Source organism: Phascolarctos cinereus, unplaced genomic scaffold (assembly GCF_003287225.1).
Source record: "Phascolarctos cinereus isolate Bilbo 61053 unplaced genomic scaffold, phaCin_HiC Scaffold_2;HRSCAF=192, whole genome shotgun sequence".
NCBI classification, from domain to species: domain Eukaryota; kingdom Metazoa; phylum Chordata; class Mammalia; order Diprotodontia; family Phascolarctidae; genus Phascolarctos; species Phascolarctos cinereus.
Window position 1 is genome coordinate 51,473,965 of NW_027555625.1, and position 27,991 is coordinate 51,501,955.

A 27,991-nucleotide genomic window follows, 5' to 3' on the forward strand; every position below is an offset into this window, starting at 1 on the left:
TCCCAGGAGAATGACACTTTCTTGCCTTTGCCTGCCAGCATTCCAGGGAATAGCTGAGGTCCTCGAAATTTTCCACTTTCTCTTTCTCCTTCCATCACACTTATTTATTAATAAGTATTAATAAACACTTCTTAATAACCAAATGAATTTCACAGGATGTTGGAGCTAGCCAAACCCCTCATTTTATAAATGGGGAAATTAAGGTTCAGGGAGGACATGCTTCAGACTTGCCCAGTGTCACAGAGCCTGGACCAACACCTAATTCTCCTGAATTCAGTCCAGGATCCTTAGATGCTCCAAGAATTATGCTAGAAGGCTCTGCTGACCAAGCCGCAAGCACTTAGTAAGCACCTCCTATGTACCAGGTTCTGAGGATATAAAGACAAAAGTGAAATGGTCCCTGCCTTCATGGAGCTTACAATCTAGCCTGGACAATGACATGTAGGTATATAGACAGAGAGGGATATACTGGAGCCATTCTGCAACAGCTAAGAAGAGATTGCTAACTTTTCAGTGTGAGCACTTACATCTCAGAAATTGGCAAACACTATTGTCAGGGCCTGATTTATCATCTTGTTGCTTGTCAAAACTTAAGAAAATGGCGGGGGGGGAATCTTAATAATTCAGATTAAGCTTAAAGGTGAGTTGAGCTTACAATTTTTGGATGGGGGAAGCTGGTTGTTAAATATTTATCTGCACACCCTTACCCACTCCCCCCCCCCGTCCCCGCCTTTCCTTGATGTAGTAGAAATAGTACTGAATTGTATAGGCTTGGCTCTCTGGGAGAGGGAAAAGAATGTTGGTGACAAAAGAGATCAATAAACATTTATTTTTTCCCCCTTAAATACAGTATTGAGTTGGGAGTCAAAGAACCTGAGTTCAGACTTTTATTTGTCTATTTATCAATTGTGTGACCCGGAGTGAGTCACTTTCTCTCTCCAGATTCCAGTTTCTTCATCTAAAAAGAGAGGGGGGTGGGCTCCATGATCTTTAAGGTTTCCTCCAGCTCTAAATATGATCCAGCCTGTCAAGAAATTACTAAGGTAGAGATCATGTATAAATAGAAAAATTCCCATCTGACTGCCTCCTCCTCTTTCTTCCTAATCTCCCTCTCCATCCTCAAATTTTGTTCTCCCTTCATTAATGATTTTGCTTTCATATCTCAACTCCTCTGACAAGCCTGTCATTTCTAAAGATTTTAGGATTATTTCAAGTCAAAAGGGATCTTATAGATGATAAATTTCAACCCTGTCATTTTACAGATGAGGAAATTGAGTAGGAGGAAGGGAGAGAGGAAGGAAGGAAGCAAGGAAGGAAATGAAGGAAGGAAGGAAAAAAGAGAAGAAAGAAAGAAGGAAAGAAAGAAAGAAAGGAGAAAAGAAAGAAAGAAAGAAAGAAAAAAAGAAAGAAAGAAAGAAAGAAAAAGAAAGAAAGAAAGAAGGAAGGAAGGAAGGAAGGAAGGAAGGAGAGGAAGGAAGGAAGGAAGGAAGGAAGGAAGGAAGGAAGGAAGGAAGGAAGGAAAGGAAGAAGGAAAAAAGGGAGGGAAGAAGGAAAGAAGCAAGCATTTATTAAGTGCCTACTATGCGTCAGGCACTAAGGTGCTTTACAACAGTTCTGGGAGGTAGGTGCTATTATTATCCCCAATTTACAGCTGGAAAAACTGAGGCAGACAAAGATTAAGTGATTTGCCCAGGGTCACACAGCTAGTAAGTATCTGAGGCAGGATTTGAACTCAGGTCTTCCTGACTCTTCCAGTGATCTATCAACTCTAAGAACAGAAAAAACAAAACAAAACAGTGTTTGAAAGGATCTGAGCAGGGTCATCTGGTCCAACACTATCATTTTGTAGATAGGAAACTCATGACCCAGAGGAGCAAAGTGATTTACCCAAGGTCATACACTAGTTGGTAGCAGGGCCAAGGCTGAAATCCAGGGCTCCAGGCTTCTAGTCCTAGTGGCCTTTCACTACACCACGCTGGTAAGTCATGCATCTAACCAGGCTTCATCTTTGAGTGACGTGTAACATGAGATCTGTATCTCTATGAACAGAAAGCAGGCAGGTTTCAAATTATTAAAATTCATATGAGCAGTCAAACCAAAACAAACACAAATGTTTATTTTCCCAGTAGTAAATTATGACTTCAATAGGAGGAAATTGCAGTCCATGGGCACTGAATAGCAATGAAACACACATCACCATCCAATGTACACACACATGTAAAGAAAGCATAGAACTCCTTATCTTATAAAGCTCATTTCCCCCCCTCCCCATTCTGGATTCTAATCCAGCTTGCCCAGTTTCCCCACCTTGAGCCAGTCTCCCAAACACACCATGTGCTTTCTCCCAGTGATGCTATTGGAGAGTCAGATGCCAGCTAGTCCAAATCAGACCTGCACAAGCATGCCCTCTATAACAGGGCGGACAATTGGTCATCTAGCCCTTGGTCCCTAGTGAAAGGGAACCCACCACCTCCTGGGATAGGGGCAGGGGACACAGCCCATTCTACTTTCAGACAGCTTTCATTATTAGGAAGCTTGAGGTTGGTTTTTTTCCCCTTTTGTTGAGTCATTTCAGTAGTGTCTGATGCTTCGTGACCCCATTTGGGGTTTTCTTGGCTAAGATACTGGAGTGGTTTGCCATTTCCTTCTCCAGCTCATTTTACAGATGAGAAAATTGAGGCAAACAGGGTTAAGTGACTTGCCCAGGGTCATGAAGCTAGTAAGTGTCTGAGGACAGATTCGAACTGGTGACTTCAACTCTTACTGAGTCGAAGCGCTCTACCCACTGCACCACCTAGCTGCCCCTTGCATCAAACCTAAATTGGGCTCTTGGCAACTTGTATCAATTGCTCCTACTTTTACCCTCTGGGGCCAAACAGAACAGGTATAATCCTTCTTCCACATGACTGCTCTTCAAATATTTAAAGACAGCACCTCCTCCCTTCCCAGTCGTCCTTGTCCACTGGTTAAATATATCCAGTTCCCACAAACTGTCCTCATGTGACATGAGTTCAAGTCTCTTCATCATCCTGGTTTGTGCTTCCTTCAGATACTGTCTAGCTTATTGATATTCGTCCTAAAATGTGGTGCCCAAAACTGAACACAATACTCCAAATGTGGGCCAACCAGGGCGGAAGACATTAGGACCATTGCTTCCTACCTGCTTAAGAAAATGGTGAGGGAAAATCTTAATAATTCAGCTTTCTCACAGTGGTGACTGTTCTTGAATTTGTAATCCCCTGGTTGTTTCTCAGAAGAATCTGCCTGACTCCACCTCCCCCATCTTAGACTGGTGGTGAGCACGCCATCTCTGCCTTCATCCAAGTCACTGAGAAGAATGTTCACTAGCACAGAGCCAAGCACAGATTACTGGGGTGCTACACCCTAAGCATTTATTGAGGACCTACTATGTTCCAGTCACTGTGTTAAATGCTGGAGACCTCCTTCCAAGTTGACATCAAACCATTATAACACTCTTTGAGTCTGACCATCCCACCAGTTCCAAATCCACATATCTGTATGATTGACCGATTCATATGTCTTGATTTTATCCATAAGAATAGTATTAGCATTTGACAAATGCTTTCCTAAGCATTTGCTAAGTTGCATCTATAACGTTTCCTTCATCTTCTTCTTATTCAGTTGTTTTTCAGTTGTGTCCAACTCTCCATGACCCCATTTGGGGTTTTCTTGGCAAAGATACTGGAGCTGTTTGCTGTTTCCTTCTCCAGCTCATTTTATAAATGAGGAAACTGAGGCAAACAGAATTAAGTGACTTACCCAGGGTCACATCCTTCATCTACCAGTTTAATAACTGTTAAAAAGAAGAGATGGTGAGTCTTCTTGTTTTGTTTTGTTTTCCACTGTGGCTTGTTTTTCACAATGCCCTCCAGGCTTCTCTCTGCCTTTCCAAATCTTTCCATCTTTCCAAGTCTAGCTCATGTTTGACCTCCTCCTTGAAGCCTGCCCTGATCATCTGGGCCTGAGGTAATCTCTCTGTCCTTGAACATCAGTCATTTGTACCAATCATTGAACAATTGTCCAATTTGCCAACACTCTGTACCAATCATTAGATATCTGTCACTGGCCATAAGATCTAGAGACAGAGGTGACCCTAGCAATCATCTAGGCCTCTCTCATTTTGCAATTGAGAATACTGAGGCCTGCAGAACCCAGGTCACACAATCATAAACAATGATAGGTACCTTGGATGTCACTGACTACAAATTCTATCTCAATAAGGATCCCTTCTATGATATCCCTGACAAGTAATCATTGAGGTTCCATTTGAAAATCCCCATTGATGGGAAAGTCATTACCATCTTCTAGGGCTAAATCTTATATTCTTTGCTTAACAGTATGCTGCCTTGTATTATTCATTATTTCACATATACTCGGTTAATCTCCCCAACTAGATGAAGCTATGAGAAGGGTAGGATCAAGCTTTATAATTCTTGGTATCTCCCACATCATTGAGCTGGGTACATAGTAGGTGGCCTTCAACAAATATTTAAGTGTCTGTGATGTCCAAGGCTCTCAGGAATTCCATTTTTACAGACATGATGATTTTGAGAAAGGGCTTAAGACCTTGATGTAGCCACTGGAGAATGCTAGGCTTATGGCTCATCAGGTTGAGATTGTGTTCTGTTCTGGCCACCACATTTGGTCATTTCCTTCATCTTCTCACTCAGCATAGTCGGCACTGAGCAAGTTCAATAATTCAGTTCAAAGGATATTTAAGTGTCTGCTAAGAACCAGTCATTCTACTAGGCAATGGGGTTACAAAGACAAATTAGTCCCTGCCCTCAGATAGCTTGCAGTCTACTGAGGGGAAACAACAACATAATACAAAAATAAATAGGTAAACACAAGGTGCACGTGGGTAATTTCAGAGGGGTAGGGAGTGCATTAATAGGTGAGTAATGGGGGTGCAGTGGGGGAGGTCATGAAAGGCATCATGTAGGTATTTGAGCTGAGCCTAAAAGGTACTAAGCATTCTGAGAAGTAAAGAAGAGAAGGTTGAAAATGAGGGGCTTGGACCAAATCATCTCTGAGGGCAAGTCGCTTTTCAGCTTCTTCAGTTTCCTCATCTATAAAATGAGAGGGTAGAACTAGAAGGCCTCTGAACTCTTTCCTGGTTATAAATCTATTCCATGATTGAAGTTTTGTTTATTTGTTTTTTAACCCATTTGACAAGTAGGTAAGCTGAGAACTGAGGCAGAGAGATGTTGGTTGACACTGGCCAGGTCAAACAGTAAATTAAAGTGGTAATTGGAAGAGATCCTCCAGAGTAAACAGTCTGACATCAGGAGACCTGAGTTCAAATCTCAGTTCTGACACTTAGCAGAAAGTCACTTAACTCCACCATACCCACCAGGACCGGTTTCCCCATCTGCAAACTGTGGATAAAAATACTCGCATTATCACTTTGCAGCATTGTTGTAAGGAAATACTCCATGTGAATCTTAAAAGTGTAATAGAAATGTGAGTTATTAACAACACATAACCCTTTTGCTCTCTCTCTCTCTCCCTCTCCTCTCTGTGCTGTATTTTCATGGGAATCCATGTGTCCCCAGCTGTATGATGAGTGGGTTTGCTTGAGGCAGATGGCTACGTCTGGGTACCAAGAGGAGGCAAAGAGAAGTAGCATGATGTAGGATGGGAAGAGCCAGGCAGAGGAGGGGATGCTCTGGCTGAGCAAATACACATTTTTCCAGCTGAGTAGGTCTCCAGATATGGGGCCTAGGATTTCAAAAAATTCAGCCAAGAGGAGTCTTAAGCTATGGCTCCTTCTTCCCAGCAGGATTAGAGCATGCCACGTTCTCTCTCCTGCTTAGGGCTTGCCAAAATGAGTCTTTCCAGGATTGTGGGCGGGTTGTGTTTTCTTTATCCGTTTGTTTGGAGGGAGGACGGTTTTCTTTTGCTGAGGTGTGCTGGTGCTGGCTGCTGGGATTACAGGAAGCCTCCAGCGTGGGCAGGGTTCATCTGGGCACTTGACAGACTTCATTGTGGTTCTCTGGCATTGTCGATAACTAACTGTCAGTGGTGGGTGACGCATGTGGGGTTGGATATCAATCGATCCCCCCGGGTCATTTGCTGTTCTCTGGCTGATAAACGAATGTTCTCTCCTCTCTCTCTCTCTCTCTCTCTCTCTCTCTCTCTCTCTCTCTCTCTCTCTCTCTCTCTCTCTCTCTCTCTCTCTTTCTGTCTCCTGAGCTCCAGTACACAGGGATACATGTCCTCATTGCAAATACTCCTGGAACTAACTAAAACCCCCATACTGGCTTCCTTCACATCCCCTTCTATGTGTCAATCAGCTCATAGCTATGAAAACCTATCCTCAAGACTCCTCCTACTAAGTAAAATCCAGGCTGGGGCCAAAGGACGTATTTAGTTGGTGGGTTTGGAAGAATTGAAATGGTTTTGTATTATAGATTGTTTATATAGATTTATCATATGTGTGCATATATGATATATAACATACACACAGATATAGCACTTCAGATACAATGCAATTTAATGCACGTGCATGTATGCACATGTATGTATATATGTATATGTATATGTGTACATGCATCATAGACTGTGTTCACATACATTTATTGCATGTGTGTGCATACATGTATGTGCAAACATAAAATAAAGGCGCATGCAAGCGTGTACACACATGCATGTATATGTGTGGCCGTGTTGCACATACAACACATGCATGTATAACATACACATACATGTACATACACGTACGCACATGTATACACATACACATACATATACATAGTGCCATATATGCCTTATTGCCAAATGGTTCAAGGTTACAAACTATATGATTTCCTGCATGGAAATGTCACCAAAGAGGAAGTCTTAGCATCTGCTTTGCCCCTGTCCCCTAAGGACCATGGGACCTTTCCATCTGACTGGCAGCTGACTTGTCTCCTCTATTTCAATGCGAGTTCCTTGAGAAAAAGAACTGTCCCCTTTCCCATTTGTCCCCCCAGTGCTTAGCACAGTGATTTATTTGCACAGAATAAGTACTATTGATTCTCTAGCCCCTGTGATAGTGGCTGGAGAACCAGCTTTGGAATCAAAACCACCTAGGTTTCGAGTCCTTCCCCAATATACACTGTCTGTGTGACCAAAGACAAGGCATTTCACTTCTCAGTGGCCCAAGCAAGTCTCTAAGATGAAAACTTATAAAGGAGCCACAGAGCTCAGTCAGATAGAGGGAGTTTCAACACTGGGAGTCTCCCCTCCTGATGGAATCACGGATCTAGACCCAGACGTAAAGCCTGTACAACCCAGTGCAGCAGATAACTACACACAGGCATTCTTCAGCTTCTGGTGGGAGGAATGTTCCAGCCATCCACACACCTGACTGATGCAGCACCAGGCTCCCATAGAGTCCACCACTAAGCTCCCTTCTGGACAGAGAGCAAAAGGCCATTGCAGCAGCTTCTGGGCTGGAGAGTTGTGTTCCAGGGGAATGAATTCTGACTCTCAGTTCAGTGATATGTCATAGGTCACTGTCATCTGAGGTTAAATAGATTTGTGGAGGTTGACCAGGGCAGTTAACTACCATTGTTTTGATAGGAAAATAAGACAGACGATTTGCGAAGGAACTTTTGAAATATCTATCATTCACAGTATTCCATCTCCCATCTTCTTGCGTTTTTATTAGCAGTGTCCCTCTCCCCACTCATGTCTGCAATGCTCTCTCCTCCTTACTTCCACCTCTTAGAATTCAAACCCCCTGCAAAGCCCAGCTCAGGGGCCACCTCCTACAAAAAAGTCTTTTCCACTGCCCCTATTGTTAGTGATCCTGTCAGCCCATCTTTTGTGTGTGTATGCATGCATGCATGTATGTATGTATATAAAATATAGAAATATATGTTATATATTATGCATAAATATATGTTCTGTATTGCATATAAATATAATATATATAATATTTACATATCTGTGTTTGTGTTATTTCCTCTCAAGTAGAATATGACTTCTTCAGGGTCAGAAACTGTATCATTTCAATTTTTGTATTGTCAGCACCTTGAAGCACACAGAAAGTATTTAATAAAGCACGTTTAATTGAATTGCACACAACTCTTCTGTAAGTTAATCATGCTATTTTATAAAGAACACCCCAGGTCTTCTGATTCCAAGACCAGCGCTCTTTCCACTCCACTGTGGAGTCTTCCATAAATAAATAACAAACTCCTCAAGGTCAAGGTTCTATGCCAGGGGTGAGGAACCTCTAGGTCCTTGAGTGTAGCCCTTTGACTGAATCCAAACTTCATAGAACAAATCCCCTTACTAAAATGATTTGTTCTATGAAGTTTCAATTCAGTTAAAGGGCCACACTTGAAGACCTAGTGCTAGAAGGCTACATGTGGCCTCGAAGCTGCAGGTTGCCCACCCCCGATCTATGCTACGCTGGGTGTGGAGTCTGCTGGTAAATGTTTAACAACTGACTCTTCAGGGAGAAAATGTATGCATAATGCAATTTTAAATTTAATTGGCACTATTAACATTTTCTTTAGCACTTTCATAAATCTAGACAATCAACAAAACAATAAATCTAGCCTTGATCTGTAGCATTTGCTGATTGCCAAGGCGTAAACAATAACATTGAAAATTTAACAATAGGCTCTCCCAAGCAAGTTAGGTATGACTCCAAGCATACCCCTGTATCACCCACAGTGCCTAGCACAGTGCTGAGCACATAATAGGCACTTAATAGAAAACTAATCGATGACTTTCCATCAAATCTTGATTAATCATAATTTTTAGTGAATAGAGATTCTGGTTAATTTTGGTTTTTGATCAGTTGCAGATTGACCATAACGCTCTTGTGGCTGGAAATAAAAATGAAAACCTTAATTCACTTTTGTGCATTTACTAAACATAGCCTTTTGTACAGAGGACCATAGACAGAGCTGGAAGGGATCTTTTTTCGATGATGCCCGGATTTTTCACGAGCTGTCATTCTTTATGTTTGTTACTCTCTAAGACTGGACGGAGAGGGTGTAGCCCAGGACTAGGGGTTGCATGCATGCTGACCCTGGACCAAATCTGTGGAAGCTGCTTTTAAAAATCTCTAATAACAAACAGCATTCCCCCCCTCCATCATTTCCTCCCTTTCCATAAAAGCAGGATGCAGGGGGGGGGGGAAAGCTTGGTAGAGTGGAAATAACACTGCTTTCAGAGTCAGGAGACACAGGTTCAGACCCTGCTCTGCTAATGACTCACTGTGTGACTTCAAAAAAAGTCACATTATCATAGATCTGGGGAGAGAAGGGACCTCAGACTCATTACGTCCAATCTCCTCAATTTACAGATGAGGGATAATTGAGGTCAAGGGAGGGTAGGTGAATTACCCAAGGTCACACAGCTAGTGAATATCTACAGGATTCAAACCTAGGCCCACCCATAAATCTGTCACAAGGTATCAACCCAACTGCAAGGAGGCTTCCTCAAGTTACTTGAAATCATGAGGATATCAATGGATCACATGAGTCACCCAATGCCTATCCCCTTACTCTCACCACATACTCAGCCCATCTGATCTTTTTATCACATCTTTTTCCATACGTTTCATCAGTATATGCTTTATGCTGCTTCTTCTTGATAATACCTTGTTTTTAATATGGTACAGTCTATGCATGTCCACCATGCACCTCTCCACTGCCCTTTCAGTGATCCTTACTTTTCAATTCTTTGGAGACTATAGCGAAACATGATCCACAGCTATAGAAGTCCCTGATCTTTTACTGCAGAGTACACATTTCTATAGCATTTAAATGGAGACCAGCAAAGATGGTGGAGTAGGAAGAAGCAGGTTAGTCCATCTTCCTTTACAACTATTCCAACAAAGACCTAAAAAGGGCACCAGGCTAGGTTGTGATGAGTAAATCTAAGGAGGAACCAGAGTGGGTCATTTTTTCTAGCCTGAGATAACCAATTCAGCCCATGGGCAAGCGACCACGGCAGGAAAGGATGTACCAACAGTGTGGTTGACCTGCCCCCAGAGCAGGACCATGAACTCAGCCTGAGCTCAGCTCAAGGGCAGGTTTACAGTTTTATCATACTGAACCTAGAGTAGGACAGACTCAGATCATGAATAGGGAGACAGACTTGTCACTCTGAACCTGCAGAGCCTTCCAGTTACCTGACCAGAGCTGCTGGAGTCTACGGGAGCTCCACCCAGGGGCAAATCTAAAGCTGTGTTGCCTAGATCCAAATTAGGTGCTGAAAACTAGAAAATCCAGGAGGGCAGCAATCAGACCACATTGGGTCCCAAGGATCACAGGGGCAGCTCAAGCCAAAGCCCTGTCATCCTTGAAGAATGTAGCACTCAATACCCAACAAGTGTCATTGCAGGACCCCAAATAATACTGCCCAAGTTCACATAAGGCCATGACAGTTCCTCCAGAAGTACAAAAAGCTTAGCCCTAACCCAGAGTCCCAAGCAGAAAAGGAAGATTGGAAAAAAGAGTAATTTTTTTAAAAGACTTCCCAAACCAGTATTATGATGCCGGTGTCATTTGTGTCCAAGACACAAACTCATAAGAGGAGAATGACCCCAAACAGCCCCAGACAACGCCTCTGTAGCACTTTAGGGTTTATTAAAGCACTTTGCTCTTAATCACCTGTTAGTACAAGTATTATCCCTATTTTATAGATAAGGAAACTAAGGTTCAAGGAAGGGAAATGGTTTACCAACAGTCACCCAGTAGGATTGCTGGAGCCAGGCCTCCTGGTTCCAAATTCAATGTTCTTTCCATTACACCATGTTTCCTCTTTTGTGGAAAGGGATGGTCTGGCATTCTTTGGTTTGTTAAGGATCCCAACTGATTTGATAAGGGAGGCTGAGTAATCTTACTTGAAAAAACACAGGTTTCTCAGCTCTTTTATTAACGGAATCCCTAGCACTTAGCACAGTGCCTGGCACATAGTAGGTGCTTTAATAAATGTTTATTGGATTGAATTATTGGAGATGGACAAGATAATCTTATACATACAAAATGGACTCTTCTAAATAATTTGTAAAACACTGTCTGAACACAGTCCAGTCAATGGTCTCAGTTGTATTAAGTGTCAAGTCATGTCAAAAAAACACAACAAACATTTATTCAAGGTCCACTATGTGCAGAACACTCTATTATAAGATGGGAGGAGATACAGCTGGATGGTGCAGTAGATAGAGAGCTGGCCCTGGAGTCAGGAAGCCATAAGTTCAAATCTGACACTTACTAGTTGTGTGACCCTAGGTAAATCACTTAACCTCTGTTTGTCTCAGTTTCCTCTACTGTAAAATGGGGATAATAATAGCACCTACCTATAGGGGTAGTTGTGAGGCTCAAATGGGATAAGAGTTGTAAAGTGCTTAGCATAGTGTCTGGCACACGGGAAGTGTTGTATAAATGTTTAGCATTATTATTATTATTATTATTATTATTATTATTATTAATTCCTCTACTTTAAAGTGGGGATAACAATAGCACCTGCCTTCCAGAGTTGTTACGAGGTTCAAACGAGACAATAATTATAAAGCGCTTAGCACAGTGCCTGGCACATAGTAAGTTATATATAAATGCTAGTTATCATTATTAGTCTATAGGACATAGTCCCTGCCCTCAGGGAGCTTACCGTCTAACAGATGGACAAAACACAAATATAGATAACCATAATTTACCACCATCAAGCATTTATTAACCATCTAGTAGGTGCCAGGCCCTATGCTCAGTGCTGAGAAGACAAAAACAAAAATAAAACATTCCCTGCCTTCAAGGAACTTACATTCTATTGGGAAGGACAACTTGTTCATAATTATACCTTACTACAAGCTAAATGCATATGAGAGTTATGAAGTCTGAGGGGGAAAGTCTTTAATAACCAGAGGAGTGAAGGAAGGTGTTGAGAGGCAGCTAAGCATCTTACAAATACTCATTTTTATCCTCCCAACAGCTCTGGGAGGTAGGGGCTATTACTATCCTCATTTTACAGTTGAGGAAACTGAGGCAGACAGGGGTTAAGTGACTTGCCTAGGGTCACACAGCTTGGAAGTATCTGAGGCCAGAATTGACCTCAGGTCTTCCTGACTCTGGACCCAGAGATCTTATCTAACCTCTTCACATTAGAATGTGAGCTCCTTAAGAATAGGGAAGTTTTACTTTTCTACTTGTATCTGCAACACTTAGCATAGTGCTTTGTTCACAGTGAGTACTTAATAAATGCTTTAATAATTCACCAATTCATTCTCTGGCTTACTGTGTGACTTTGGGCATGTTTTAACCTCTCAGGGTGGGCGTCAGTTTCCTCATCTATAAAATGAGAGGTTTGGGTCAGATTACTTCTGAGCTCTAGATACAAGTTTCTGACATCTACTAAATTCCCCATGTGTGCGACTGGGGAAAGAACTCACATAATCTATACATTGGCTTAATCCTCATCTCACATGTACACAGTTATGTACCAGTCCTGGTTCTCAGGGGAAACATCTTCCAGCTCCATAGTGCTTAGCAGCCACTCCTGCCCCGCAATTATTTAGCACGTATTTTAACAATCGTTTTGACTAGTGCCCCCTCAGACTTCATAAGGACTTAACAGGTCAGCATCATAGAATCATAGGGGATAGGGGTGGGGATGGAGGTGGGTGAAGAGAGAGAGAGAGAGAGAGAGAGAGAGAGAGAGAGAGAGAGAGAGAGAGAGAGAGAGAGAGAGGGAGGGAGGGAGAGAGAGGGGGAGAGAGACAAAGACAGAAAGATACAGAGACAGACAGAGAAGAAGAAGAAGAAGAAGAAGAAGAGAAGAAGAAGAAGAAGAAGAAGAAGAAGAAGAAGAAGAAGAAGAAGAAGAACAAGAGAGGGAGGGAGTAGGAGAGAGAGGAAGAGAGAGAAAGAAGAGAGGAAAGAAAGAAGGGAGAGAGGAGAGAAAAGGAGAGAAACAGAGGGAGAGACAGATGGCAGAGAGAGAGAAGGAAAGAGAGGGAGGGAGAGGAAAAGGGATGAAGAGGGAGAGTGAGGGAGGGGGAAAGAAAGAGAACACAATGAATTTTCTATTCTGTGTAATCAGGCTGATGTCCAAGAATCCCTGGGGCAGCTCTGCTCACTCTCTTAGTCCAGATGCCAGAGTTGTATCTTCCCCCTCTGTGTTCCCCTCCGTAGCTGGCAGAACCCACTTCCATAACCCTAACCCAATTCTCAGTCACATAACTCAAGAACATTCCTGCAACTCATTCCTTATTCAGCTATCCACACTGCACTCAGGAAGGGACAAGGAGCCATCTCAGTCCCTTGACTCTTGACTATCATGCCGGCTTTGTGAATTGGGAGACTAAGGCAGAGTGAGCCAGGTATTTTCCCAAAGATGTAACTGGAATGAAAAGAGTTCAAATAGGAGATAAGTTCAGAAACCAGGGTGAGGGGTTCCTGGTGCCTTTAGTCTTGATGTGTAGACTGTCTAGGACACTGTGACCAAGAAATTGCTTTGTTCACAATTGAGAAATGGGATCTTGGCTGCCTGTCTCTGCATGTACAATCATTAGTTGTTACACACAGAGACCATTTGCTAACAGTTATTCTGACTTGAATTACAGACTAATTTTTAATATACCCAGTTTGGGGAAAAGAGTTTTCCTTCAGTTATGCCAGAGTCTCTTCCAATCCATCCTTCGCTCCTAGACTGACATGCTTTTCTCATATTCATTCCCTGCTCTAGAATATATGGGTGCTCCCCAGCACCTTAAGGACAAAAATCCTTTACTCCTTATCTCACTTTCAAAAACCTCAATGATCTGACCCATCTTCCCCCCCCGATTCTATTCCTTACTATTTTCCACCTGTGTAATCAATCGATTAATTATTTGTTGAATGGTGATAAAAAGAAAGACACACAGAACATGGAGTCAGGCAAGCTAACTTAAATCTGAGGTCCGCCTCTGATACCAACTACCCATGTGACCATGAACGACGCATGTTACCTCTCTAAAACTCAAATCTGTTAAAGGAAGTAATCACACTACCTATCTCATAGGAACCTAAATTTAGAGTCAGAAGGAACCTTGGAGACCATCTAGTTCAAACCCCACATTTTACAGATAGGGAAACTGAGGCCAGGAACAGTTAAAGGCTTTGCCCAAGATCACACAGCTGGTAACTGGCACATGTCAGGAACTTTGATAAAATTTCTAAGGGAGTGGTAATATGCCAAAGATATAGCACTTGGACACACAGCTAGAAGTGGAGAAGAGGTAGGCATACAATAGCCCTATTTCCCCACCCTGCCTCCACACAGCTGTCAAGGTAATTTTCCTAAATCACAAGTCTGACATGTTAGCCTATTCTTACTCAGTATGTTCCAAGGGGTCCCTATTGTTTCTGGGCTTAAATATAAACCCCTCTGTTTTACATTTAAAGCAAACTTGTCCCATCCTACTTTTCCATTTAACTACTATCCAACTACTCTATGGTCCAGCCAAACTGGTCTTCCTGCCATTCATAACACATGACAGGCCATCTCTTATATCAGTGCTTTCGCACAGATTGTCTTCCATACCTGGAACGCACTCGCTCCTCCACCTCTGAGAGTCCTTAGTCTTCTACGAGACTCAGTCACCTTCTCCATGAGTCCTTTCCCTGTCCACCCAGCTGTCAGTGTTTTCTCCCCACCAAGATTACCTTGTATTTGATTTCTGTGTGATACACACATATAAGTATACATAAATATGCATGCATATATATATGTATATATGTATATACATTTTATCTTGCCTATGAGAATGCAAGCTCTTTGAGAGTGGAGACCGTCCTGTTGTTGCCTTTATATTCTCAGCACCTAGTATATAGTATCTGGCATACACGCTTAGTCAGTGTTTACTTGCTTATCTTGTTGCCCAAGCTGCCACAAGTAGACAGTGGCAGAGCTGGGATTTGTCCCCCAGGTTCTCTGACTCCAAATCTAACTTTCCTTCTCCCTATCACATACCGTATTTGCTTAATTTCTCTCCCCAGTGATTAGTAGGTCCAATTTCCATATTGTTTTAATGTCTACAGAAAGCAATTTTCTCAAAATCACACCATGAGACCAGTAGTAGAAGTGTGTTTATTCTCCAGGAAATTGGCCCACGAAGGTGAAGCCACTTAGTCTGTGGTAGTGCCAGGACAGGATTTGAACCCAGGTCTTCTGTCCCCAAATTCCACATGCTTTCCACTGCACTGATGCGCCTTAGACCAGTGTAGTGTAGTGGAGAGAGCAGTCAGCAGGGGGAGTGACTTGTGGGGTGTGGGAGCAGTCACACTTTTAGCAAATAACACAGATCCACCTTCTATGTCCAAGGCTTTACTTACATGACATGTCACCTCGCAGGAAGGTCCTTGAGGGAAGAGATCGTTACAGCCTTCCTCTGGATCCCTCTCCGCCCCCCAGTACAGGCCTACGACCATAGTAGGCATGTGGCAAACACCTGTTGAAATTAATGGAATTGAATTGGATACATGGTAGCTTCACTGAGACTTTCTTTTAACCACCTTCTAGGAATCAGAATGTCACCACGCTCCCCTTAAAGGTCTTTGGCTCATTGAAAACAAGGAGGATTGCAGTCAGGAATTTTAAATGCACTGAGAACAGTTGATTGATGGCCCTTTGGAGCCAACATATAGTCAATTTCCTCTGTCAAAACAAATGTTTCTCGTCTCTGTGCTTCAGCCAGGGAGGAACAGTTCTGTTTTCTGGCAGGGCCAGAGGAGTGAAATGAGGATGGGGGGATAAGTAAATGGATCCTGATGGGTCAGATCTGCAAGGAAGAGGCTGATGATAATTCATTCCTGGCTGCGCAGGGGCGGTAGTTATCAGCCTCCGCTTTCAGAGAGATAACCGTCCTATCAGGCAGAGCCATTCCCTGTATCTGCTGCGCCGAGCTAGACATCTTGCCTTTGGTTAAATCTTTGGATCAAAGCTTTGCCTCCTCCTCCTTCACAGGGGCTAGACACGAAGACAGTGCCTATGTTTCTGTGGCTAAAGAATGTTGAACTACAAGGGAGACCTTAGAGATTGCCAAGGCCAAGGTCATACCAGTGGGGAGGGGGGTTCCTGGGTATACTCAACATTACCATTCCCACACTCCCATGTTTGAAGGGGGGTCATTCATTGCACTGGAAGATACCTGACCTGTCACAGTAGGATTTCCCCTGCTAGTGTCCTACCTACTCCCCTAGACAGAATCCATGCCCCAGCTTATCAGCATCTACACTCCCTCCCCAAGAGAACCCATGTCCTAGACCATTTCTTGTTCAGTTGTTTCAGTCATGTCTGACTCTTTGTGACCCCATTTGGAGTTTTCTTGGCAGAGATACTGGAGTGGTTTACCATTTCCTTCTCCAGCTCATTTTACAGATGAGGAAACTGAGGTAAATATGGTTAAATGACTTGCCCAGGGTCACGCAGCTAGTAAATGTCTGAGACCAGATTTTAATTTTCCTGACTCCAGGCCTGGTGGCACTGTATTCACTGCTCCATCTAGTTGCCCCTAGATCATAGGTCAATCTATAATCAATGCACTATATTTAGTCACAGGACCTGGGTTCAAATCCTGCCTCTCCCACTTATCATTTTTGTGACCTTGGGAAAATAACTTAACCTCTCTGGGCCTCCATTTCCTTATCTATAAAACAAAAGGGATTTACTAAAGTCCCTTCTAACTCTAAATCTCTGATCCTTTGAAGGGTCTTCTTCATCCCAAAAGCACTGGGTTGGAGTCAGAAGACCTGAGTTTGTATCTCAGCTCTGCTACTTACTAGCTGGCTAATCTGGGACAAGTTTCAACATCTTTGGGCTTCAATTTCCTCCTATGTTGAATTCAGAGGTTGTAACGATTGGGCGATTTTTATGGTTTCTTCCAGCTTTAAAGCCAATGGTACTATAGTATCCAATGCCAGGTCAGCTGAGACTGAAATAAATGCTGATTGATTGATTGAGAGGGCAGGTTCAGCTATTCTAGAATTCTGGGATTATATGATATTCCAGGGCATGATTGTCTCCATAGACTTTAGTCTACCCCAAGCCTAGAGTATGGGTTATGTAGGCTTTGAGGAACTCAAAACATCTCCCCTATTTGACTTACTCAGAAATATCTCCCCACTGGCTAATTATTTTGATTCAATTCATTTTACACATATTATGGACCAATTATGTTCATTTCTGTGCTAGGCACTGATAGGAGGGAGGAAGGAACAGAAAGAATTGAATACTTCCTGTAGTGCAACTGACCTATGTTACACAACGTTTAGGTAAGACAAATCCTGCGCTCAGGAAGCTGAAAGTCAAATAGGAATATGACCCAAACAGGGGGAATGACTACGATATTCAAAAATAGTAAGTTCATTAGAGAGGTACTAAATAAAGTATTATGTAAGGTTGAAGAAGGAAAACTGGGGCAGCTAGGTGGCACAGTCAGTAGAGCTCTGGCCTTGGAGTCAGGAGGACCCGAGTTCAAATCCAGCCTCAGACACTTAACACTTACTAGCTGTGTGACCCTGGGCAAGTCACTTAACCCCGATTGCCTCACCCCCTCAAAAAAAAAAGGGCAAAAAAAAGAAAACTGTCCTGAAGAAGGAAAACTGTTATAGACTAGAAGATTAGAGAAGACGTCATGGAAGAGGCAGCAATTAAGGGAACCTCGAACGTAGGGAATGGCACGAGCAAAGGTATAAGGGTTGGAAAGTCAAGAGTCTATTCAGGTGGTCAGAGAGTTGTCCAGTTTGGTTAGTGCTTAAAGAATGGGAAAGGGAATAAAATGCGATAAGAAGCCTGGAAAGGTAGGGTGGCGCCCATTTCATGGAGGGCCTCGGAAGCCAGGCAAAGGATGTTAAAGTTTACCAAGCAGGAAATAGGAAACCACTGAAGTTTCCTGAGCAGAGAAGTGATGGGACCTTTCAGGATAATGGTGGTGGTGATGATGATGATGATGATGCAGCAAAGGCAGAGCTCATTGGTCTCCATCTCACTTGGACATGTGGCAATTTTCTTTCTCTTCCCTTTGCCCATCTTTTCTGCTAGTGGTGGCAGGATGTATTCTATGCTCCAAGGAGATACTGGTGAATAATTTGGCAATGGTGGCATTTGCACGCATATAATCTCCTTTACATTTCTTCTCAAGAGTTAGTCCTCTGGGCCCAGGAAACTGAAGTGAACAAACACATCAGGAGTGAGGGCTACGGAGGGTTGCTTTTTGTTTTCAGAAACAAAGGTGGGTGTTGCAAATCTAGATGGCCCCGACAAACACATGCCTGAGAAAAAAAAAATTCAGATACCCATAACCAAGCAGTTCCAGAAGGGATGAAAAGTGTTTCATTGACGATGGGGACAACTCAGTCCACAGGACAAAGGTGATTCTAGGAATGTTGACATAGAAAAGGTTAGAAAGAAAAGAATTTGAGCTTTTCTATTTTCATGATTTCATGTCATTAATATATATCTGTATATGTATATATGTATATATATATTTCCCTCTACTAACAGATTACAACCCATTCGCCCCTTCTCATCTTATACAATTCTTGTCTTTATCATTCCATAAATCTTCCACTGATGACCCACCCAACATACTGGAGATTTTTCCCTGGTTCCCCTAATATCGTGGAGGTAACAGTTTGACACTGATGGAGTGGAGAGGGCACCGTGCTTAGAGTCAGGAAGCCCTGAGTTCAAATCCAACCTCAGACACTAGCTATATGACCCTCAATACGTCACTTAACTTTTTTTTTGTACCTTATTCTCCATGATCTTTTCCAGCTCTAAATGGTGGCACAGTAGAGAAGCTCTGGGCATAGAGTCAGGAGGACCTGAGTTCAAATCCAGCCTGAGATACTTACTACCTGTGTGACCCTGGGCAAATCCCTTAACCTCTCTGATTGCCTCAGTTTCCTCTACTGTAAAATTTGCATAACGATAGCACCTACCTCTCAGGCTTGTTGTGAGGCTGAATGAGATAATATCTGTAAAGCACTTAGCATAGTGCTTGGCACGTAGTAGGCACTTAATAAATGCTCATTTACCTCCCTCTCTTCTATGATCTGTTATCTCTCATTCTCAATGCATGACAAGTCCACCTCTATCTCTACTTTCACCTTTCCTTGCTAATGTATGCTATGCTTCCTTTCTTATGAAAATGATTATTGATAATGTACCATGGCTTGATGACGCTTACCCTATATCTCTCCATTGCTCTTTGGGTCACTTGGAATTTTGATTCTTTTGAGGTCATGATTCTCATCCAAAGAACACAAGACATAATAGGGACTTTGCATGTATTTGTTGCAATAAATCCTTTATGTCCCATAGAATGCCTGTGACAGGGTTAGGTTACTCAGTAAATGGTTGTTGATTGAATTGACCACTTCTAATTTAGGAAATTGATTAGAGCTGAAGCCATGAGAATTCAAGCATTTGATCAGCGTGCCTGCCCATGCTCCAGAGGAAAGCTGGGCATAACGGGAGAGAGAGAGAAATCAGGTAGATTTTATAAAGTCAGATCTATCATCCAGGATGTTCATATATTCCTTCTCCCCTTGACCTCCAACCTTTCATCTCTGCCCAGTTGTATGGATCTTCAATAGATGGGAGTGGCCCATAAAATTATAGGATGATGAGAATACATACTGACTATGGGACCCTGGGGAAGGCACTTAAACTCTCAGTGGCCCAGACAACCAAGATCATAGATTGAAGTATTGACCAAGGGAGTTCCTCAGTGGGAGCTTATACCAATAAAATTATGGGTTTGATTTTTTAAAATCTCTTGTAGGATCATAGGGTTTGGAGTTAGAAGAGACCTTAAAGATTATCTAGTCTACAGCTTTCATTTTCCAGAAAGGGAAACTGAGGCCCAGAAAGTAGAAATAAGTTCCTGAAGGTCACACGAGGTATTGAGTGGAGTAGACCCTGGATTCAAACTGAGGTATCCTCCAATAGAGACCTGTGCTCTTTGTCCTATACTACACTATCCATTTTGTAGCGCAGTTATAGATTCATAGATTTAGGGCGGAAAGGAATCTTGGAAGTCAGCTACTCTATTCTACCCCCTTTTGCAGATAAGCAAACTGAAGCCAGAGATTTACATGACTTACCTAAAGATCACACAGATAGTAAATAGTGAAAATGTCCCTTGAACCCAGATCCTCTGGCATGAAACCTAGCATATGTTTCCACTGTCTATATTTCTACTTTTTAATTGAAATACTCAATACGGTGATTCAGAGAGAATATTAGAGAATTACTCACCAAGAGGTCAGGGCTCAAACTCCTGTTTGCCCACTCTCCACTTTCTTTTAGGCATAGTTAAATTGCTTCAGGCCCTGGGGCTACAGAGCTGTCTAATTTTTATGCATTTTTGGAATGTGATGTGCGATGATTTCACAGTGGGTTTTTTTTTTAATTTCTCAGTTGTCAAGCCAGTGTTTTTGCTACCTGCTTTAATGAATTAAGTTGCAAACAAAAAAATCCAGAAAAATTAACTCTTTTCAAGATAAGCTTTACTGATCAAATTTATGTCAAAATTATGACTAATGATGGCAGGGAATTTTAAAATTGTATTAAATGAGGTGAGAGAGAGCATGGAGTAGTGAATAAGAGAGACCTCCTTGGACCCAGGAAAGTCTGACATCAAGCCCCATTTCTGTCATATGCTGGCTGTGTGATCCTGGGCAGGTCACTTAACATCTTAGTCCTAACAAAGGTGTCAAATTCCCCGGCACAACTCTGGAGTGCAGCCTGACCAGATTACAATATCATTTCATGCCTAGAGCACAATTCCTCCTGACTTTGATTTCCTAGAATCCTTCAAAGCTCAACTCAGATGTTCTGTCTTATGGGAAGCCTTTATTTATGGGAAGTTAATGCTATCATTTTCCTCAAAGTGTCTTGGACTTAATTGTTTTAGTGTATTGTGTGGATGGAAGCTCCTTGAGGGGAGAGCCTTTTACAACATTGTTTTTTTTTTTCCGTATCCCCCAGTGTCCAATAGTAACCCTACCAAGCCCTAGCTCTAGTCCTCACCCATCTCACTCTCAGATTATGGCAAAAGCCTACCCAGTGGGTCTGCTGACCAGGCATCTCTCGCCACTCCAGTCCACCCTTTACTGAACTGCCTAAGTGATCATCCTAAAGTGAAATTGTAATCTTACTAAGAAGTCCAGTGGTTCCCTGCTATCTCCAGGGTCAAATATAAAATCCTTTGTTTGGCATTCAAAACCTCCCTCAGTCTTCAGCTCTAATCACATTTACTCAGTGATTCAGTAACACTGGCCTCTTTGCTGCTCCTGAAATGAGACACAGCTCCAAGCATTTCTGCTGGCTGTCCTCCCTGGACATGGAATCCTCTGCCTCCTCATCTCTGGCTCCTAGATCCCCTGGCTTCCTTCAAGTCCCAGCTAAAATCCCATCTTCTGTAAGAAGGCTTTCCTCATCCCTCTTAATACCAGCATTTTTCATCTGTTGATTCTCTTCCCTTTTATCCTGCCAATGATTTGCTTGTACATATTTATCTGCTTGCTTCCCATAACCTCCCATAACTCCCATTAGATTGTAAGCTCCTTGAGGGCAGGGACTAGCTTTTGTCTCTTTTTGCATATATAGAGCTTTGCATAGTGCCTGGCACATTTTGGGCACTTAATACAAATATCATGAAAATAATGTATGAGGGGGCATAAGAGAGCTCCAAAGTGTCCTAGGAAAATGTAGAGAGTCAAGGCCATTGGTAGAATGGAAGCTCCTTGAAGGAATGCATTTTTGCTTTTCTTTGTATTTCCACAGTGCATATCTATACCTATCATCTAGCAAGGTGCCTGGCTCATAGTAAGTACTTACTAAATGTTTGTTGACTGACTGCCAGGAGGGAAAAGAGGAGGCTCAAAGGAGCATTTGTGGAGGAAATGGTGCATGAGTTGAGGCTTGAAGGAAAGAAAAGGATATGAAAGGCTGAGATGAGGAGGACATTGCTTCCAGGCAGAGAAAAAAGTCTGTGTGAATGCATGCCTTCATCCGTTAAAGGGGCAGGAATAGCCGCTGCCCTCCCCCTTTGTAGGGGTGTTGTGAGAATCAAGGGGAAAGATTTGAAGGTGTGTGGCATAAACTCCTAGCCAAACACCAGACACTGTCTGCCTGCCTTCCTAGGTTACTGTGATCAGCCAAAGAAGTAAGCAGCAGATCTTTACATATACCAGCTACTTAATAAATGTTTAAATTGAATTGAATAATGGATATGAAAGTGATTTGAAGACTGCAAATGTTCTATAACTGTAAAGAACTACTATTATTATTATTGTTACCACTACTACTATTACTATCGCTGTAATTTGGAACCGTCTTAGGGCCCACGGGAGGCAGTCCCTAGAATGACTTTTCCACATGAATTGTTGACAACCTCACTCAGGGCTCCCGGAGGTCACCATAATTCACCTAGGGTGGCAGGGACCGGAATCAGAGCTAATGGATGGACAAGGGGCCAGGGGACTGAGTCTCTGACCTACCCTGAGAAGAGAGAGAGGAAGGAAGAGGGCCTATTGTTTTGTTTTCTGTCGTGGGGAATTGGGGATCTTGGACCCTCGACTGCAGTTTTATGTCAAAGGATATGTAAATGAGTGACCTGCATCTCCAGCGTCGGTTATTTTTAATTTTAATTTTTGCACTGTAGCACTGAAACCCCAACCTCCCTCTGAGGAAGTGAGGGGGATTGGGGAGGGGGGGAGAATTGGAAGGAGAGGGGAGGCGGAAAGAAAGAGCTACTTCAGAGAAATGCAGAAACAAGACTACATTTGAGCATCTGAGATGGTGCCCACAAAATGCTTTGAGTTCTTCAGGGAAGGGAACCGAGGTTGTGGGGGGAGGGGAGGCTTTAGAAGGAAAGGAGGCAGGGCGGGAGGCACTGGGAAAAGAGAGAGCAGAAGTAAGGTACTTGGGAGACAGGGGCAGTGGCTTTGGGGGATTTCTGAACATTAAACGAATAACATGCAAATGATATGCAAAGTAATATGCAAATGAGCGAGGGCCGGAGGGCCATGCGGGGAAGAGAGGAATCCTGTATTTTTTTTTCCTTTTTTTTTTTTTCCTTTTTCACCATTAAAGCTCTGGACCTGCGACGCGACAGAGTATATTGTCTGACATCTGTTGTGGGGGAAGCAGCCGGCGGAGATCTGCCTGCTGCAGTGGGAGAGCGCCCTCTGCAGGCCCCACTGCGCAGAGGCCGGGGGCGGTCGGGGAGGCTGCCAGGGACCTGGGAGCGGAGAGGAGAGGGAGCCGAGAGAGGGAGACAGATAGACAGCGTGGGGAGCCAGCTAGGCTCCGGGGGGGTGGGGGTGGGGTGCAGAATAGGAGGTCCCGCCGCACCTAGGAGAAAGCGAGGAGGGGGAAGAGGAGAAGAAGAAAGAGGAGGAGGAGGAGGAGGAGGAGAGGAGGAGGAGGAGGAGGAGGAGGAGAATAAACAAGAAAAAGAAGAGGCAGGGAGGTGAGGAGGATGGGCGCCTGCCCTCCCCTCTCCTGCTGGACCTCAAACATTACCGAGAAATAAATGCCAGGAAGTGGCCCCGCAAAACTCCGAGGTGAATTTGCAAGACAGAGTTACACGGCAGCTCTGAGTGGGGCTCCCCCCCCCACCCTGCTTCTGCCAAGCTGACAAGCCAGTCCCCCCTCCAAATCCACCCGGAAAGGTGCAAAGAGAAGCCCACGAGGCGAGCGCCCACTAGCCAGAACCCGTCCCCTCCCTCTCTTCCTCCTCCAATCCTTTCGAAAGAAGCTGAGGGAGCCGCGTCGGGGGACAGGGTTGCAAAGACAGCTCGCCAGAAGGCCGCCGGGACTGCAGAAGAGAGCAAAGGTGGGGAGGGCTGGCGAGGACAGAGTGGAGACAGGCTTCCCTAGGGCCAGCCGAGGACTGGCAGCCTCGGGAAGGAGAGGGGGAGCTAGCCATCGCCAAACCTCCCCCTCCCAGCGAGCCCAAGGAGGAGGCGGGTGGGGGAGGCTCCCTACGCCCTCCCCCCGCCGCGCACACGCACTCACACACACTCACATTCACACACGCGCTCCCGCGCGCACGCACGCACGCACACACACACACACACACACTCACACTCACACTCACAGCAGTCTGCTGCCGACTGCCAGCTGCGATCTCCTCCGCTGTCTCTGTCGCCTGGACTCCCCGAGCCCCTCCGAAGGCTGGGGCCAAGCGCGCACGCTTCTGCCGGGGAGCCCTGCGGAGAGGCCGACCGCAGAGCCTCGGAGCCGGCCCGGGAGTTTAGCGTTCACCCGGCGCTGCGGCCGAGGTTCGAGGTACCCCAGAGCTAAAGGGGGCAGCTGCGGGCGCCTGGGCAGCCGAATCCCCGGAGCAGGGTGAGCCTGCAGAGGGGCGCGGGGCCCGACAGCGCCCGAGGCACTCCGAAGTTGCAGGGACACGCACCAGATGGCCGTGGCAAGAGGAACCGGAGGGGAGCGGTGGTGGCTACAGCGGCGGCAGCAGCAGCAGAGGCAGAGGCGGCGGCAGCAGCAGCAGCAGCCCTAGGAAGCTTCAGCTCTCCATGCGCTGAGCTGGACACCGCGGAACAGGCTCCAGCAGCGCGCACCTCCCCGGGCAGCTGAGCAGAGCGCTCGGAGCGCTCGGGACCCCCCCCCCCGGCAACCCGACCCCGGCTCGGGACGGAAGCCGAAGGCCCCCTCCCCTCCTCGCTCCAGTACCTGAGCCGACCCTTTGCTGCTTGACTGGGCCGGCCGCCTCCCCACCCCGCTTGCTGCCCAGAGGACTGAGAAGGGGGCACCGGCGCGGGGTCGGGGAGGGGACGTTCACTCTGTCCATGGCTCGGGAGGCCCTCCGAGCTTGACCTGGGGCGCCCAACCGCCCGCCCGCAGCTAGGGAGAGCTGATGCGCCCCGGGGAGGAGCCCGAGGGCAGGAGAAGGAAGGACCTAGATGGGTGAAGCTAGCGAGGCAGGTGGAGCAGCAACCGCGGCGCAGAGGGGAAGGCGGAGGCAGAGAGAGCGGGGCGGGCGCCGCAAGTTCCCGTGAGAGGCAGATTCAGAGACAGACAAACCCACACACCGACCGAGAGACACCCAGATACCAAAGAGCCGGGAAGCCCGAAGCGGCTGGTTTTGCAAAGCGCGCCCCGCCGCAGCTTCGCTGCCTGCCCAGCACGGGGTAGGGACTAACGATCGATTTTATTCGAAAATCTTTTGTATACACTTTTTTTTTTCCGCTTGGAAAGGGGAAGGGCGCGCATTTGTTGGAGAACCCTCAGAACAGGGCTGGCCGGAGCGGGTGGGGATACTGCAGAAAGAACCGACCTGCCCACCCGAGTCCTTCGCCTGGGGAGCTGGACAGACCGAGCTGGGCTGGGCCGGGCCGGGGCGAGCCCGGCCGGGAGGGGCGCGAAGGGGTCGGGCCACCGGAGTATGGGACGGGCAGCGGCGTCTGCTCTCCGAGCTTCTGACCTGCGGTTTTCCAGAACCTGAAGCTTCCCAGGGTGGTGAGGGGAAAAGACTGGAGATTTCAGCGCTCTCCTCACCTCCACCCGCCCCCCCGCACTCTGAAGATTAAGCCCCCCCTCCTTTTTTTTGTTTTTTGTTTTTTTGTTAACGACAATTGCAAATAAGTTAAGGAAAAAAGAAAAGCCACTTCTGGATTCCTGGTTGTGATTGTGAAGTTACCTCGCATCTCCGCCCGACCTCAGGACAGTAAGTCATCATCTTCTTCCCCCCCCCATCTCCTGTCTTTGCCTTCGTGCATACCCACCGGGAATATGCCCTCCGGCCATATTGCCGCCCCCCACCCAGCTACTTCAGATGCCATTGCTGAGAATGGGGAGGGGGGGAGGTTGGCAGCCTTACAAACTAGCTCTCCCTCCTCTACCACCTCCCCCAGCCTGAGAGTTTGTAAACTTTTTGTTTCCCTGGCAATGTGTGGAGAAATCGCTTGTCTCCCCCTCTCCTCGAAGACATGTGGGATGACCTGGTTGAGCTAGGGGCTGCCGACTACCCAAAGGTTGCCAGGAGAGGGCTGCTTGCCTTCAAACTTCAGCTGGCATAAACGTTTTTGAGGGGGGGCGTGGGAGAGGGAGGTGCTGGAGGGGACGGATGGGAAGGGTGCTTGTGCTGCCTAACAGAGATGCTCCCTTCCCCTTCCCTAGATAAGGGAGACCATGGAGCAGTACAGTGGGCACAGTACAGTGGGCAGGGAGAGGAGCTGGGCTGCCGGTTGCTGGATAAAGGAGCTAGCGCATCTTAGCCCTGGCCCTTCTCTGATTTTAGACCATTGGGCCACTGACACTGGGAGCTGGCTTCATGACCAGCCCTTCAAATAGGACTTCCTCTGGGCAAGATGAGGAAATAATTCCCACTGGCTGGAGAGTGGAGGCCCAGGCCTGGGCCTGACCCGGCATCATTCTGAAGGGTACTTGACAGTGGACAGTTTTAAAGGAGCCCATGAGAGGCTTGTAGCCCTCATAGGTGGGTAGGTTAGTACCTCCTGGTGACTCAATTTAGGTCCTGGTTTGGGGGGAGTATTCCCAGCGTCATTGGGCTGATGACTTTACTTTGGTAAACCTCTATTTGTGGAGGGCTCAGGCTTAGGATTGGGGATATGGGAGCCATGTTGAGGGAAGTCTGAGCAGACTCGGGACAGATGGTTGGGAATCCAGCCCCAGACAGCCCTTCACATAGCAGAAGGCATGGGGAAGGCTGGTGGCTGGTTGGGCTCTGAATACACAGGGGCTTAAATGTAGTACAGGTTTTCTCAAATAGAGGTGACACCCCCAAACTGAAGTCTCCACCTGTCAGGCTGAGAGGAGGTATAGAGGGAAGAGGGCTGACTTCTGATGCCAGATGGTCAGGGCTCAGTTGAGCACAAGGAATTTTTTTTAAATAGAGGTTTTCTTTGGAAATTATTTGTTTCTTTTGAGGGGGAATAGCAGAGAGAAGGCCATCTAGACTGAATAACCGGCAGGCCCTACCACCCCACCCTATAGCCTTCCTGGTGTTAATCCAGGGGTGTGTTCCCTCCCCTGGACATAGAAACAGGAGCCTGCAGATACGGCCAAGTCTCTTCAAGAACAGAGGTAAATGGAACAGGTCAGTCCCCAGGTCTATGATTGGCACAAAGTTTAAATAGCTTATTATAATCTTGGCTAAAACTCTGACTCTGAAAGAAATAGTTTGGTCTTGCTTTTAAGAGATTTGAGTCCCCTAGATGCTTCAGATTTCAGCCAGCCTGTGGCATCCTTTTCAAGATGAGAAAAAGACCAGGAAGTGCCTGTCAACAGTTATCGGGCAACTTTTAGGAAAGATGACGCAGTGAAAGGCCACAAGAGGATGTAAAAGCTTTGGATCCACTCCATGATGTGTCATTTACCACTCCCCACCCCCTTCCTCCAGTCCTTCCTTCCCCTTCCATGGTAGAGACGGGAATAACTCAGTTTGGTCCAATAAAATATCAAAGCTGGCTGCCTAAGAAAAGCTATTTGCAGTAAGAGTTTTGTTCTGGGCCGTCGCCGAAAGCATGTCTAAACTACATTATTTTGAGCTGGACGGCTGAAAAGTTGCCACTCCATTACACCCAATAAATTTAAAATGAAGGGAAAAATAAATTCTTAGAGTAATACCTAGGTTAGTAACAGATGTGCAAAGTCTGAGCAAGCAGAGGGAGAGAGAGATGGTGACAGACAGCAACAGGGAGGGAGAGTGGGGATATGACATTAGAACCAATTTACTGGAGAAATCAATCTCTCATGGGATGCTCCTTCATCTATCATGTGATAAAAAAAAAAAGAAGGAAGATTATGTGAGTTACCTAGAGCTTCAGAGCATGGTCATATTGCGAGAGAAAGCCAGCCATATCAGGCAGCAGCAGCAGCTCAAGACGGTGACCAGTTGGATTCTGTGCAGATGGTGGGAGAGCCAGCCAGGCAGGTGGGACTGAGGAAGACAGCCTAGGGCTGCCTCCCTGGAGCACAGCCCCCTCAAACA

The 27,991-nt window shown here is 45.4% G+C and overlaps 1 protein-coding gene and 1 long non-coding RNA gene across 7 annotated transcripts in view; one reads left to right on the forward strand and one right to left on the reverse strand.

Annotated features, from left to right (window-relative positions):
* The window catches only part of CBFA2T3 (CBFA2/RUNX1 partner transcriptional co-repressor 3), a 203,630-nt gene that overhangs the window by 57,050 nt on the left and 118,589 nt on the right, over window positions 1-27,991 (forward strand). For 2 of the 5 annotated variants that reach the window (XM_020989145.2, XM_020989146.2), the window contains exon 1: window positions 25,172-25,705. The exons of the other annotated variants lie outside the window; for them this stretch is intronic. The gene's annotated coding sequence lies outside the window, so the exon portion shown is untranslated. Of the gene's footprint in view, window positions 1-25,171; window positions 25,706-27,991 lie in introns of those variants that run through there. 5 annotated transcript variants of the gene reach the window in all.
* Window positions 15,076-27,978, reverse strand: LOC144455773 (uncharacterized). 2 transcript variants are annotated; one of them, XR_013484516.1, is made up of 2 exons: window positions 27,816-27,978; window positions 15,076-18,275 (listed from the first exon to the last, which is right to left on the reverse strand). It is a non-coding gene; the product is annotated as an uncharacterized LOC144455773 (long non-coding RNA). The 2 variants fall into 2 exon arrangements; XR_013484517.1 differs by lacking the exon at window positions 27,816-27,978 and adding an exon at window positions 24,712-24,801.